The sequence below is a fragment of the Pinus tabuliformis genome, chromosome 6, assembly GCF_031772625.1.
Source record: "Pinus tabuliformis cultivar Carrire ecotype Pingquan chromosome 6, CPIR1, whole genome shotgun sequence".
NCBI lineage: Eukaryota > Viridiplantae > Streptophyta > Pinopsida > Pinales > Pinaceae > Pinus > Pinus tabuliformis.
The window spans coordinates 940,590,685-940,604,047 of NC_142292.1; the positions used below are offsets into that span (position 1 = coordinate 940,590,685).

At 37.1% G+C, this 13,363-nt stretch overlaps 1 long non-coding RNA gene across 1 annotated transcript; it reads left to right on the top strand.

Annotated features, from left to right (window-relative positions):
* Positions 1-1,664: 1,664 nt before the first annotated feature.
* LOC149262008 (uncharacterized) lies at positions 1,665-10,911 on the top strand. Its single transcript, XR_016248872.1, has 2 exons — positions 1,665-1,929; positions 10,524-10,911. It is a non-coding gene; the product is annotated as an uncharacterized LOC149262008 (long non-coding RNA).
* The last annotated feature ends 2,452 nt before the right edge of the window (positions 10,912-13,363 follow it).

Below are 13,363 nucleotides of genomic sequence, written 5' to 3' on the forward strand. Positions count from 1 at the left end.
TGTTAGTCACCGCAATTATTTCAAGTGAATTACTACTAAATTTGAGCAATTTAAAGTGACCGAACTAAAAATCACTAACTTAAATGACTAATTTAGTCTAGGGATAAAATATACGACTAGTTAATAAGTAACTAAACCAAAAGAGACTAACTTAAATGACTAATTTAGTCTAGGATTAAAAAATATGACTAGATAATAAGTGACAATTATTTCATGACGAGACTACCCTACAAGCCACCAAATTTATATCATATCCACGAGGTCAACAACAATTTGTGGTTCAAGATATAGCTAATTTGGAACAAACTTAGCTCTAGATCCCAGGATTTTTTTCCATCTCTAATGTTCATGGTTATTGAGATCAATTTCTAAACTATGTGGGAGCCAAACGATCACCTTTCCCATGTTGACTCCCTCTATTGAACATCATGGAAAATCTCCATAGATTAGTTATCCTTACTAAAACAAACATTTCATTGGAAATGGTCATTAATCCTATGACATTACTACTTCACTATACTTTTTGACCACACAGAGCTTATTTTGATGTCTACGTTGATAGTGTAAAACTAGCCAAATACCTATCAACACTGATAACAAATTGTTTAGCTAACCCTTATTTTTCCTGTGAGAATACTCAAGAGATACTTTTCCATATTTGTGAATACATGTTAAAAATAATTATAACCAATTTAATCACAAATTAATTTTAAATTTGTTGCTACATGTTCTTCTGCTTTGATATAAAAATGCATGTTTAAAAATCTCTTCAATGAAATAAATGTTTAAAAATATAATCATAAATGGATTATGTAAATTATATTATTGACTTAAAAAAAGGTGAAAAGCTTCAAAAACCTATACAAGCATTATAAATCTTAAAAATAATTTAAAAGATGAATTAATTTATTTTTCCTTCTGATTTTACAATTTATTTTTTCTTCCATAAAAATAATTTAAATATTATTTTTTTTTTTTGTTAAAAGGTGTTTAAAACGTTAAAAAATCTTTTATATTTGAACACAAATCAAACACAAATCAAGGTGATGGAGGGAAAAATTAAAAGAAAACTAAAAAAATTTGTAAAAGGAAAGGTGTTATCTTGCCATAACATTTTCAAATGTTTGTCTTTTGCTCTCACTGCCATTCAATTGTTGAAAATAAACAGAGTCAAAAGGAAACCAAACTAACCTCTCACCGCCATTCAATTATTGAAAATAAATAGAGTCAGAAGGAAATCAAACTGACCAAAAAAATTCCACGCAGGTTCACAATGAGTGCCGTGGAGCCATTTTCTCTGTCTTTGGTTTTTAACTAAAATGCTATTGAATTTGCTGGGGGTTTTCAGGTTTTAGGGGGTGTTCTTTCAAGGTTTCCCTGTGAGTTTAGTAGAAATTTGCTTCTAATTTGTTCAGGCGTGTGAAAAGAAGGAAGAACTTACACCATGTCTCTAGCTTTAGAAGTATGATGCATGATGCAATATGATTTCACATACTGGCCTATCACAATATAGAGGAATGGGATCGGGTCACATAGTGTTTATAGAATGGGCTTTGGATCTAAATCTAAACTGCTATGGCTTATCGGTTAACAAGGTGAAATGAAATTGTAGCAGGGGAAAAAACAAAGGTAAAGACAGTTCGAGAGCCAAAGTAAGGAGTTTCACCACCGAAACTAAAGGCAGGAGCAATTCATGACGTTGAGTGAGATCTTGGTGGAATCTGCAGAATGATGGATTGGCAGATCTATCCATACGACTTCATGAAGCTCTGGTGCATGAGGGTTTGAAGGGCTTGGCCCGGCTTCTGGCAGAGGGCATCAAAGAGGTTGGCCAAGGGATGAGGGGCTTGCAACAATGGAGCAATTCACAGTTTCAAAGGGTTTTGTCTGTTACGCAGGTCATTGTCGCAACTTGCTACTCTCTTACAAGTAAGTTTGGCTGCCATACAAACAAAAACAAACATTTTCAGCCAAATGGAAAAATGATAAATTATAAGAACATCTAGATCAATTATCACAAATCTGCTACAAATATGTTATACACCATGCACATTAAATTAAATCTCAGTCATAAATCTTGTCTATGGACTCCAAGGTTGGAGATAAGCAGAAGAGATACACCCTGAAGGAAATTGGGTGGATGATTGGAGGAATTACATTTAACTCTTATAAAAAACAAACATTTTTAGCCAAATGGAAAGATGATAAACTATAAGAACATCTAGATCAATAATTACAAATCTGCTGCAAATATGTTATACACCATGTGCATTAAATTAAATCTCAGTGAGAAATCTGGTCGATGGACTCTGAGGCTGGAGATAAGCAGAAAAGCTACACCTTGAAGGAAATTGGGTGGATGATTGGAGGAATTATATAAACATATTGGTGCAATCCCTGGTAAAAATATCTAAGAACGAGGATCTCTTAATCTGGTCTCCCAATCCTCTAGGCGATTAGTCTCTAAAAGTAGGATATCACTAGGCGCAGTCCTCCAGGACCTTGGAAAACCCCTGATGGGGAAAAATTGTGGAAATTTAAATGCCCTCCAAAGTCCAAGATGTTCATATGGCTCATCCTAAAAAACAAAGTTCCTATATGGGACATTCTTCAGAAAATATCTTTCAATGGACCAAGCAGATGCCCTCTTTTCTTGGAAAACTCGAAATCCATTGACCACCTATTTATACATTGTCCATTCACATTGGCAGTATGGAAGGAAATAAAATCTTGAGGGGGTAGCTTGTAGTCGGCAAGGAGATATAGTGGAAGACTGTTTAAAAACTTAGATTCAAGCTAAGCACTCAAAAAAATTAAAATCTCTCCCTTTGATCATAGCACGAGACATTTGGTTGGAATGGAACCATGTGCTCTTCAAAAAGCAGGCCCACTCTTACCTCTGTGTAGTCATGAAAAGCCTTGCTCTGCAGGACTACCTCTCTTCATAATCTGTTTCCAACACTGCTGTAGAGGAAACATGGTAAACACTTAGTCATCTGAATCTGCTAAAAAAAAAAAAAATCTCCTCTTGAGGGGGCTCTTCCTTAGGAGTTTTAGTTCCCACTTCTTTGGTTTCTACTTGTGGTGGGCCTTCATTAACTGATGTTGGTGCTTCTTCTTCCTCATCTTCATCATTGGATATGACTTCTATATAGTGAATTTTCCCTTTTCTTATACAACAATGCCCTGGCTCCCACAGATCTTTACATGTGAAGCATAACTTCTTACGTCTGAGCTCGTTTCGAGTTGCATCGTCTAACCTGTTCCTTCGATTTCCTTCTCATTGGGGAGGCTTCTTCTCCTTATCTCCTGGGGGAATATAAGGTTTAGCTGGGGCTTGGGATGAAGAGGCTTTGCTCATATCTCGAGCCTTCTTAGCTACTTCCTGGAAGGTGGATGGGTTAAATGCCTGAACCCATCCATGCAATGGTTCAACCAAGGCTTCTATGAAAAGCATGACTAATCTTTCTTATGATATGTTTGTCACCATTACAACAATTCTCTCAACTTCTGTAATGAAGTCATCTAGTGACCCTGTTTGTTTTAGCATTTCTAATTCCCTAAAATGGATGTCGGGGTGCTTCTAGTCAAATCTGTCTATCAATCATTGCATAGAATCCTCATAAGAAACAATATTTGTGTGCCCTAATGTGACCAAACCATGGTACCACTATTCATGGGCTTCTCCTTCAAGGTGTAGAGTGGAAAATTGGATGGCATTGGTTTTTTCCATGGGGTTGAGCCTGAAGTAGGTGTCCAATTTCTGTACCCAAGCCCTTACTGAACTTTTTGATGATCCATCAAAGGAAGGTAAAGGGAGTTTACTTACCTTGCGAGCTAGCTCTCCATTGGGTTGTCCTCGAGGTATATTCCTATATCGGAAGTTATTGTATTCGTTGAAGGACATAGCTGCTCGAGTGGCCTCCTCTAATCGTGCATAGTCCTGAACATAATTGTTTAGGAGTTGATTTGGCTCAATTTCCCCTTGGCCTGTTGGCACTTGGTTGTTTGAAAATTGAGGTAGAAGTGCCTGGCTACTTATTTTTCTGCTGGTTGTTTTTTTTTTTGTAAATAAGATAGTATATTACTTGGTAAACTGATAGATTACAAAAAAGGGTTGTGTGGGAAAGAACCCGACACAAAACCCTGCCAAAAAGCAAGTACTGGTCATAGCATAGGCTGTATTTACAGTACGAGCCAGACAAAAGAGGTAACATAGTACAAAAGAGGAGCCGAGAGGTGCTCATTACAACATTTTCAAAATTAAGAAATTTTTTCTGCTGGTTGGGTTGTTAGGTGGGACAGGATTGTAATGCCCACTTCCTTCAGTTGTCGTCCTATTGGTAGCAATGACATTTGGTTGTCCAGTGAGGTGAGTGTTCAACATAGCAATTTGTTCTTGTCCTTGGGTCAAATATTGAGCTATCTATTGTTGTCCTTGAAGCATTTGTTGTCCTTGCTGGTGCAATAGTTGATTCATCTGTTGTTTCCCTTGTATCAATTCCTTGAATAAGATAGCAAGGTCATGTTCTACTCTGTCTCCCATAGCGAAATGGTGGGTATTCCTCTTCTTTCTTACAATGACGTCATTGGTATCCTCAGGAGGCATATACTAGCATACACCACAAGATGGCAGGATGCTTGTGCTCTGATACCATTGTAGTGTGATAAGGTAATTTGCTAGGGTTCTTAAACAGTTGGTACAATTCAACAATTTTCTTTTTAACACTTCACGAAGTAAGAACAAGACATACTTCGTAAACACTTAAATAATATATTTCCTCAGTTAGTAGTAGGTCGAACAATACATTTCAATTCAACAGTTACAACCTTATTTTGAATCAATAGATATTCCAAATATTTTGCAGGAAAATAATATATATTATTGTTACAGTTTCATTAGCAAATAATTCAATGGCATTTACTTTCAAAACAATTCATCCTGTCTACCACTTTAATTTCCCAGGGCTTTAATTCAATGTAGAATTTTAGCGAGCTCTACTACAACAATAAAAATAATCTAATATGGTCTTAGTGTCCCAATTGGCTTCTGTTTCATTGATTCATGGTAGTTTATTTTCTCTTAAGGCCTCGACGTGTTTTCCTAGTAGCTCCCAATTATGGAAACTGTTATCTCAAGCCCAAACGTTGGGTCCTTGTAGCCACTGTATAGGTTTTTCAAGAACCCATTTGGAATAGATCGATGAGATTGCTTCAATGAGGGTTTAAACTTTTTCTCTTAGCTTCCACTATATCTTGAATCCTTCGTACCACCCAATCAGACCCTTCACTGCTACTTTCAAACCAAGGATGCCTGAAATCCAAGATTGATGCCAAAGAAACTTTGTTGCCTAACCCAAAACTAGACGTCTTTGTATCCAAGACTTAGAGCAAGGGATCCTTAGCTAAACCTCATTGTTCAATTGATTTTCTATGCCCATACTGACTCGTGTCACTGAATTAAACTCAAATGGATTTGTTGTCTCGAGAAATGATGCCCGCATGAACTAGATGCCTTAGGAAAGGACCCCCTACCACAAAATGATCCCAGTGAGCTTCGTTGCTTCAGGAATTGATGCTTCTATGAGCTGGTTGTCTTAAGAAAGGAACTTATTGCCATGGAGAAGGTGCCCAGAACAATTTGTTTTTCCCTTCAAAATATTTTTGTGCCTAAACAAAGGTAAAAGGAGAAGAAAAACCAACTAGGGTGGAATTTTTCATCACCGAAATTGGCAAGAGAAAATGGGGTCTTAAAACCCTTATAGCTATTGCTCAAGATAGAATGAATTGATCTCCAATTGAATCCAAGCCTCCTTAATTTATAGACTTCTATGAGGGGTCTCACTTCCTTAAGTGGTTGAGTGTGTCACACTCAAAGCCCCAACTTTGGGTTTTTTTGCCCAGCTTACCCAAAACTCGCCCAATGTAATTTTTTGGTTTTTATCCCCTATTTAATGGACTATAGCCTACGGGGACAAATAGGATACTAAGTCCCCTTGGTCATTAATTCGTTGAGGACATTACAAAGACATGCTTGTTTAGCTATTTGTGCCTTGATGGTAGTTTATGTTGTTACTGCTCTTACAATTTCAAGGTCAATCACTTTGGGATGATTTTCCTCTATCCACCCGTGAATTTCTTCATCATCACCATGAATAAATTTTGTTTCCAAATGGAGTGGCATATCTCGATAGGTGCTTTCCAAGCCTTGCTGAAGATCCTTCAATGTGGGTATAGTGATCCAAACTTTCTATATTGACATATGTTTTTTTCATCTACAGTTGAAGCTTCTCCTTCAGTCTCAGTTGTATTCATCTTATTAATTGTGGTAGGTATTCCTTCCTCATTTTGAACTGACTTTTCTCTTCCATTAACAACATACAATCCATAACCATTGTAATACCGAGAGTATATTCAATCACCTACAAACAACGTCTATGTAAAAACACAACAAAATTAGATTTTAGAAAATGTAGTACAGTCATTATCCAAAAAAAATCTAAAGAGATATTGTACTTGACACATTTTCTTACCCATGACCAAAATACAAAATAACAGGGAGGTCTAAAGGTATACTCCCTTTAGAAAACACCCATGTATTTACACATTTTGACTACATATCAAGTCTTACACTATATGCATATCATTAAAAAAATAGTATCTATGTTGTCCGAGGAGGCAACCAAAGTTGAATTAGATAGGGTTGCTAGGGGAGAAAAAACCAAGTTTACCAAGGATGTTGTAAGTGGAGCTATGTGACCTTCCACTTGCAAAATTTCCAACCATCTTCTCAAACTTTTTGTTTCATCATTTTTCCTTTAATCATATTCTTGTGTTCTATTAATATCTCAGTTGTCATTATTTGGGTGGCTAGTAGGTCCAAACATAGATACAAAGCCATAATATGATCCTTAAGCTTAGCCAGAGTGCCATCAGAGATAGGCATTATTCGTCTTTGATTCCCTTGATACTGAAGCCAATGGGATACTTTGACTCCAAATCCGAACCACCTGCAAGCTCAAACCAACTTTCCAAAGTTGAGGAAACCTAAAATATTTGTCTCTCCAATTGTTGAAATTGGAATAGATGGTGGCCATAGAAAGAGGGGTCTTAGCATGGTGGAGAGCCAAACACTTGACAATATTTAATGTGCACTCTGATCCATGTGAACCAATTAGGTTTTTCATGGAGCTCACACATGTGTAAATACATGGCCCAACTAATTTCATGATAATGAATTGTAGTTCCTCCTGCTTGTAGAGCATTTGATCCCCAATATCCCATGCCATAATTGGATACCAACCTATGTTAATCCTTTTATTGTATTTGCTGGTGGTGTTCACAAAAGTGAAGGACATATTCCCTGCAATTTTCATAATGATTTCATAATGTCAGATCCCCAAGCTATGCACCAACAAACTTCCCTCCCCCCACAATGTGACCGGTTGTTCATCTGCCTAGCTAGCAGATTTGTCTCCTTGGGTCATGGACAAGAGTTACGAAATTGGGTGGAATTATTCCACACAACATTCTTAGTGGATGAGATTGCTAGGTTACCCAATGGTCCATCAATCTATTGAGATATCAGAGTACATGGATGGATTGATATTCTAGAACGTAGGGATTGTAAAAATGGATTATAAATTTAGATTTGAGGGAGTGGTGCTGAGATTTATGTGCCTTGTGATATTATTGGAATCTCCCACAATAATTAACTTGTGAATTGGGGATTTTTTGGCAAGATTCATACCTTGTAGCAGTGCATACAACTTTGCTTGGTTATTTGAAGATGTGCCCAAACTCAAGGAATAGGCTCGCTAAATTTGTCCACTAGGGCTAATTAATTCCCCCCTCACCTATCACAACTAGGTTTTTTTTAAAGCCCTGTCAAAAGAAAGGATGTATGAATCCCAAAATGTTAACCTTTCTCGATAACTTTCTCTGGAGGGATAATTTCCAGTGTTGTTCCTAAGAGGACAAGGGGAAAGTTGAGGATGAATATTGGATTCATCCATCCATCTTGTTTCATATGAATCCAAGAATTAAGGCCTATATAACTTGGGGCATTTGATTCAAATATGTTTCGCTGGTAGGGATTTAGCTCTATCAGCTACTAGTGTTGGATTAGTCTAAATGTCTTGGAATATAGCTTTGTTACATGTATGCCAAGGTTTCCAACACACATACTTGGGGAGTGCCATCTAAAGTCATTTAAAAGGGGCTTTCTTCTAAATGAATTGAGATAATGTTGGCGCTAAGATTCAAAAAAATGAAGGGGAGATTCACATTCTAAAAAAAGAGGACATGGGGGAGGGTTGTCAAGGAAGACCTGAGATTCATAACCAAGCTTCATTGTGTAATTAGATGAGCCCCAATCCTTATATTTTTTTTATTTGGAGTTGGGTGCACAACCAGATAAAACTAAAATAATTAGAGGAGCAAGATTCTTAAGTTGGAAGGAATCAAGCCCAAGTTCCAACCACACCAGGAACCTTCCAAGGTTTAGAATGAGGAAGAGCAAGGTCAGTTCAGTTCAATTCATAACCAAGCTCTGAGTGAAAGATAGAACTTCTCCTTGATTCCATTCAACGTAAAATGAACATCTTCACCTACAATTTTATCATTTTCCTTACAATTGAAAAGTCCCCATTCTCCCAGATTTTCCGTGTTGTGGGTTGTTGTCTTGGATTTTCCCAGAATTTCTCTTTAACTCTGAATTTTTCCTGGATGTAGGAGGTAGATCACCTCAGTTCTTAGCAGGAATCCAGAATGGATTAAGTATGAGTATTGCAGAGCTACTTTGAAATAGTTAAATCCAGAAAATTAAGTATGGGTATTGCAGAGCTGAAATAAAGTCAAAATAATATATATAATCTAGAGCTTGAACATTGTTGATCAATAAGGCACCCTTGGCCAACAACTTGGGATGTACCTCATCAACCCATATGGTGCAAAAAATGAACATTCAACAGAGGCATGGCTCAAAAACATACTTATACCTAATCTTCTAGAGGGTGAATAAGGAAAAAAATTTGAGCACTGTCAAATCCCAATGAAGGATGACCAAACCAAATAATTGCAATCTCCAAACAATGTGGCACACCAGTGAAGTTTTTCTTGAAGAAAAATATAGTAATGGTCTTGAATGAATGTCCAATTACTCTTGGCAAATTGACACTCCCAAAGGAGGTGTTTCACCATTCCATAACGATGACACCCCCAAAGTAGGTGTTTCACCATTCCATAACGATGAAACCCCCAAAGGAGGTGTTTCATCATTTCAACATGTTTCCTCCCATAGTAGTGCCTTAGATGGTCATGTGGGAGGGCTTCAAATGCAACTTTTAAATGCAGATTTGGGCTTTAGTCAATGTGCCAACGTTAAGTGCATACTCAAAAACTTTCTCTGAATCATGGCAACCACTGCTAGAACAACAACCACTTCTACTTGTTCACATTCTGGTTTTAGACTAAAGACATGTTATATTTGCAGACAAGGCAACATATTCCATAATGGGCACCTGTCTCAATTTGGGAAATTTAAGGTAGGGCTCTTAAATTCTATAGGTCTTATAGGTAAAGTCTATTTAATGCTTGTTTCAATGCCAGAAGTGAAGAATTTAGCTGCTAAGCAACAAAAAACATCATCAATCATGTCCAACATGGCCTTGTAAATTCACAAAAAAGGAGAGAGAGAATGTTCATTTTCAAAAAGATGTATGTTCATTTTTTACATCGCCCTATCCAATATCACTTTCTTGTGGGTATTTTTGACATGCAAACTAGGTGAAGGTAGAACACATCATGGAGAACTTGCCTACAATATTAGATTGGCATAAACACATACTTTTAACATACATGAGGTTGCTTCATCAACAAGCGGTCTCTAGTTTTTTTTCTGGTTTTTGTTACTTCGGTAGGTGCTTCAGTTTGCATGTGATCATAATGAGATCCTATAGTGTTTGTGAAGAAAACCCAAAAATTTCAGGGATTTTGAGGAGAACCCAGAATTAGGGCATCATATATTATTGGTTATGAGGGCAGGTTGCAGACTGATTTTCTATTTTCTATCTTTTTGTGGTTTATATGGTCTTCCAATAGACAATGTAGTTATTCCTTGAACTTTTGAGCTGAACACAGGAGTTGCTAGTGTGCCTCTGATGCTCGATGTATCACAGGTTCATGGAGGACCTTAGGCACATGTCTGTGGAGAAAATCTAATGGATTTTATGTGCCTTTCATAATGACTTTATAACAACAATTGGCTTGGCCTATCTTGGCTGAAATAGGTGATTTTCTTGTGGAGTACTTTTGAGAATTATGGAAGAATTTATGTGTGGTGTCTTGCTGCTATTTTGGAGTGCCTATCTTGTGCATTAGTGGATCTTCTTCTATTATTGTCCATATGTCCTTGACACTTTTTCCATTAAAGATATGAGCTAAAACAGGAAGACAAAGTGCTTTGGTTGATGAAGTTACTATCATATTTGTTTTAAGGGAGGTTCCATATTTGTCTCTGGCAGGTTGGCATTGTTCCTGGTGGGGTTACATGCTAATTTGAGGATGCTTGTTTTGGAAAATGGAAGTGCCCTATCTTGGGGTTTCACCATGCTTTGAATGATCTATTTTTCATGGAGAAAAGGAGGCACCTAGGTGCATGTGCTTTTGATGGAGATCTATTCATGGTTGTCCACTTGTGCTTTTTCAGGAGTTATATGCTTGGTATGGATGGCACCTTATGTAAGCGTGCTTCAAGGTGATTTTGTTGATTTACTCAGGGAGAGGAAGGTTGATGCATGCTAAGTTGAGGATATTTTTCTTGGCTATATTGGACCACCCTATTTGAGGAGTGATGCATGCTATCATTGGAAGCTTTGTTATGTTATTGGAGATGATCTATTCTTATCCATATAGAGTGGCCTACTTGGACTCTGTCTCTTGCTTTTCATGAATGCACATGAGTATGAGGATCAGATCATCCATATTAGGGTTTCTTTGACTTTCAATTTCTTTTTCTTTTTGATCCATGGTAGATGCATGTGACCTTGCATGGCACCTATTCTTGGGTAGAGTTATTATTGGGATTATGCTTCTTCAAGTATAAGAGGAGGAGAAGGTTAGTAGACAATGGACTGGTTACTTTTGATTCCACCTTTCCTCTTCATTCATCCATAGTTCTTGTCCCTTTCATATTAGATTACTCAATGCACTTAGTTGTTTGGTATTGATTCCTCAGGCCTGCTATTGACATGGTTAGTGATGACCTCTGAATAGTAGAATTGAAATAATCTTCAGTAGTGTGAAACCTATTAAAATCTCTTGGAGCAGTGTTATTCTGCCTATGGACATTGTACTTGTCTACAACTTTGTCAATGAAGAATACTCTCTTGGCAGCCATATGATGTTTCAGGTGTACTCTTTGGTTTATAATGATGATTTTCTGAACTGGTAGTTTTGAGTATATCACTCCCCTTATTCAAGAAATCTTTACTTTAAGTACTTAAGTGTTATGATTCACTTCCTTTTGGGTGTGTATCATTGACCCAATTTACATATTTCAGTGAATGCCACTAGGGATACCCTCTTAAAACTAGCATGCACTGGTTCCAAAGTGAGAGAAGTTTGTTGGTGACAGGCATTCTTCTTGATTGTTCCATTTGATCCTTAGTTGTTAGGTTGATGATAGAACCTTGTAAGGACAATTTTGAGTGATAAAAAAACCAATAGACATGTCAATTTGCCTAAAATCTATGACGTTTTGTAGCATGTGTTATCATCTATGTACTCTGAAATAAGGAATTAATAGAAATTTGTATTATATGCACCTTGTAGATTTTCATATTATGAAAAATATCCCCTTTATCCTGAACTTTGGTGTATTTTTTATTTTTTAATTTCCTGAGTCAACTTTTGAGGTTTTCTTGAGTCCAAGTCCTTTCTCACTCCTTGGCCTAAATGAGTCATTGTCTGGGGTGAGTTTGGTAACCTTGTTGTAGAATTTTATATAAAGGTATGCCCTGAAGCCCAAAAATGCTTTCCTTTTTGGCCTTTTTTTTTTCTTGGGACTCTTCTTTTTCATGTGATGTAATTCTTTTGCGCCATGATGTGCTGAGTTGATCTCTGAACTAATATATTTAGCATTTCCAAAAAAGCACTCAAAAGCCTGCCTTTTGTGAATTCACTCTACCATAATGATGAGAAATCATTTTTTTGTTATGAAAAATCTCCTCTCTGCTATGAGAAAACCTTGTATAGCTCATGGAATTACAGATGTTGTGAGAAACCTTGTGAGAAAACCTACTCCCACATTAAAATACATATTATATAAAATTATCTCCCAGAATGCTTTGCTCTTGGAATCTTTTGGAAAATTGTGATTCATGTTGTCACTTCTCTCTTTGGTCCAACACAGGTGGAGAATTTTTTTTTAAGCCATAGATCCACTTACTTTCTCCCAAGGGAGTCCTTAGTTGACCCCATTTTCCCAGTGGAAAGAGACTGGTCTTTGGTCCTTCCATCGAATTCCAAAATCTAAAACCCTTTCAGAACCATTTTGCTAGCTTTACTCTTCATATCACCTTGAAACTCATTTCCTTAAAACCGAGCAATATTAACCTAGGGAAGCGCCCACCCCCCCCCCACCTTGAGGGGGAGGAGAGCCAGCTTGAAGTGAATAAGAGGTTTGGTGAGGTGACAATGGCCTCCCTTTTAGTTGCACTCCAACCACACTTTAACTTTTGGACTTTATCTCAAGAGGTAAGAGTTTGTGTAATAACATTTTGCCATTATTTCCAAGGATAAACTCCATTTCCTGAAAGACATCTATAAAAAACTACAACATTGGATGAGGATTCATTCTTGAAGAATTTTGTTCATATTGGTGACTCCTATCAACCCTAGATCCACTTACTTTTTTCCAAGGGGGTACTTAGTTGAGCCCATTTTCCGAAAGGAAAGAGAGTGGTCTCTAGTCCTTCCATCAAATTCCACAATCTAATACTCTTTTAGAACCATTTTGTTAGATTTAGTCTTCATATCACCTTGAAAATAATTACCTTAAAACCAAGAAATCTTAATCTAGGGACGACCCCCTTGAGCCGAAGGAGAGCCAATATAAAGTGAAAAAGAGGGTTGGTGGGGTGACACTAGACAATGGCCTCCCTTTTAGCTGCACTCAAACTACACTTCAACTTTTGAACTTTATCTTAAGAGGTATAAGTTTGCGTAATAATATTTTGGTATTGTTGCCGAAGATAAAGACCATTTCCTAAAAGACATTTATAGAAAAGATACAACATTGGATGAGGATTCATTTTTGAAAATTTGTGCTCATATTGGTGACCCATTGGAAGAACGAAGACCT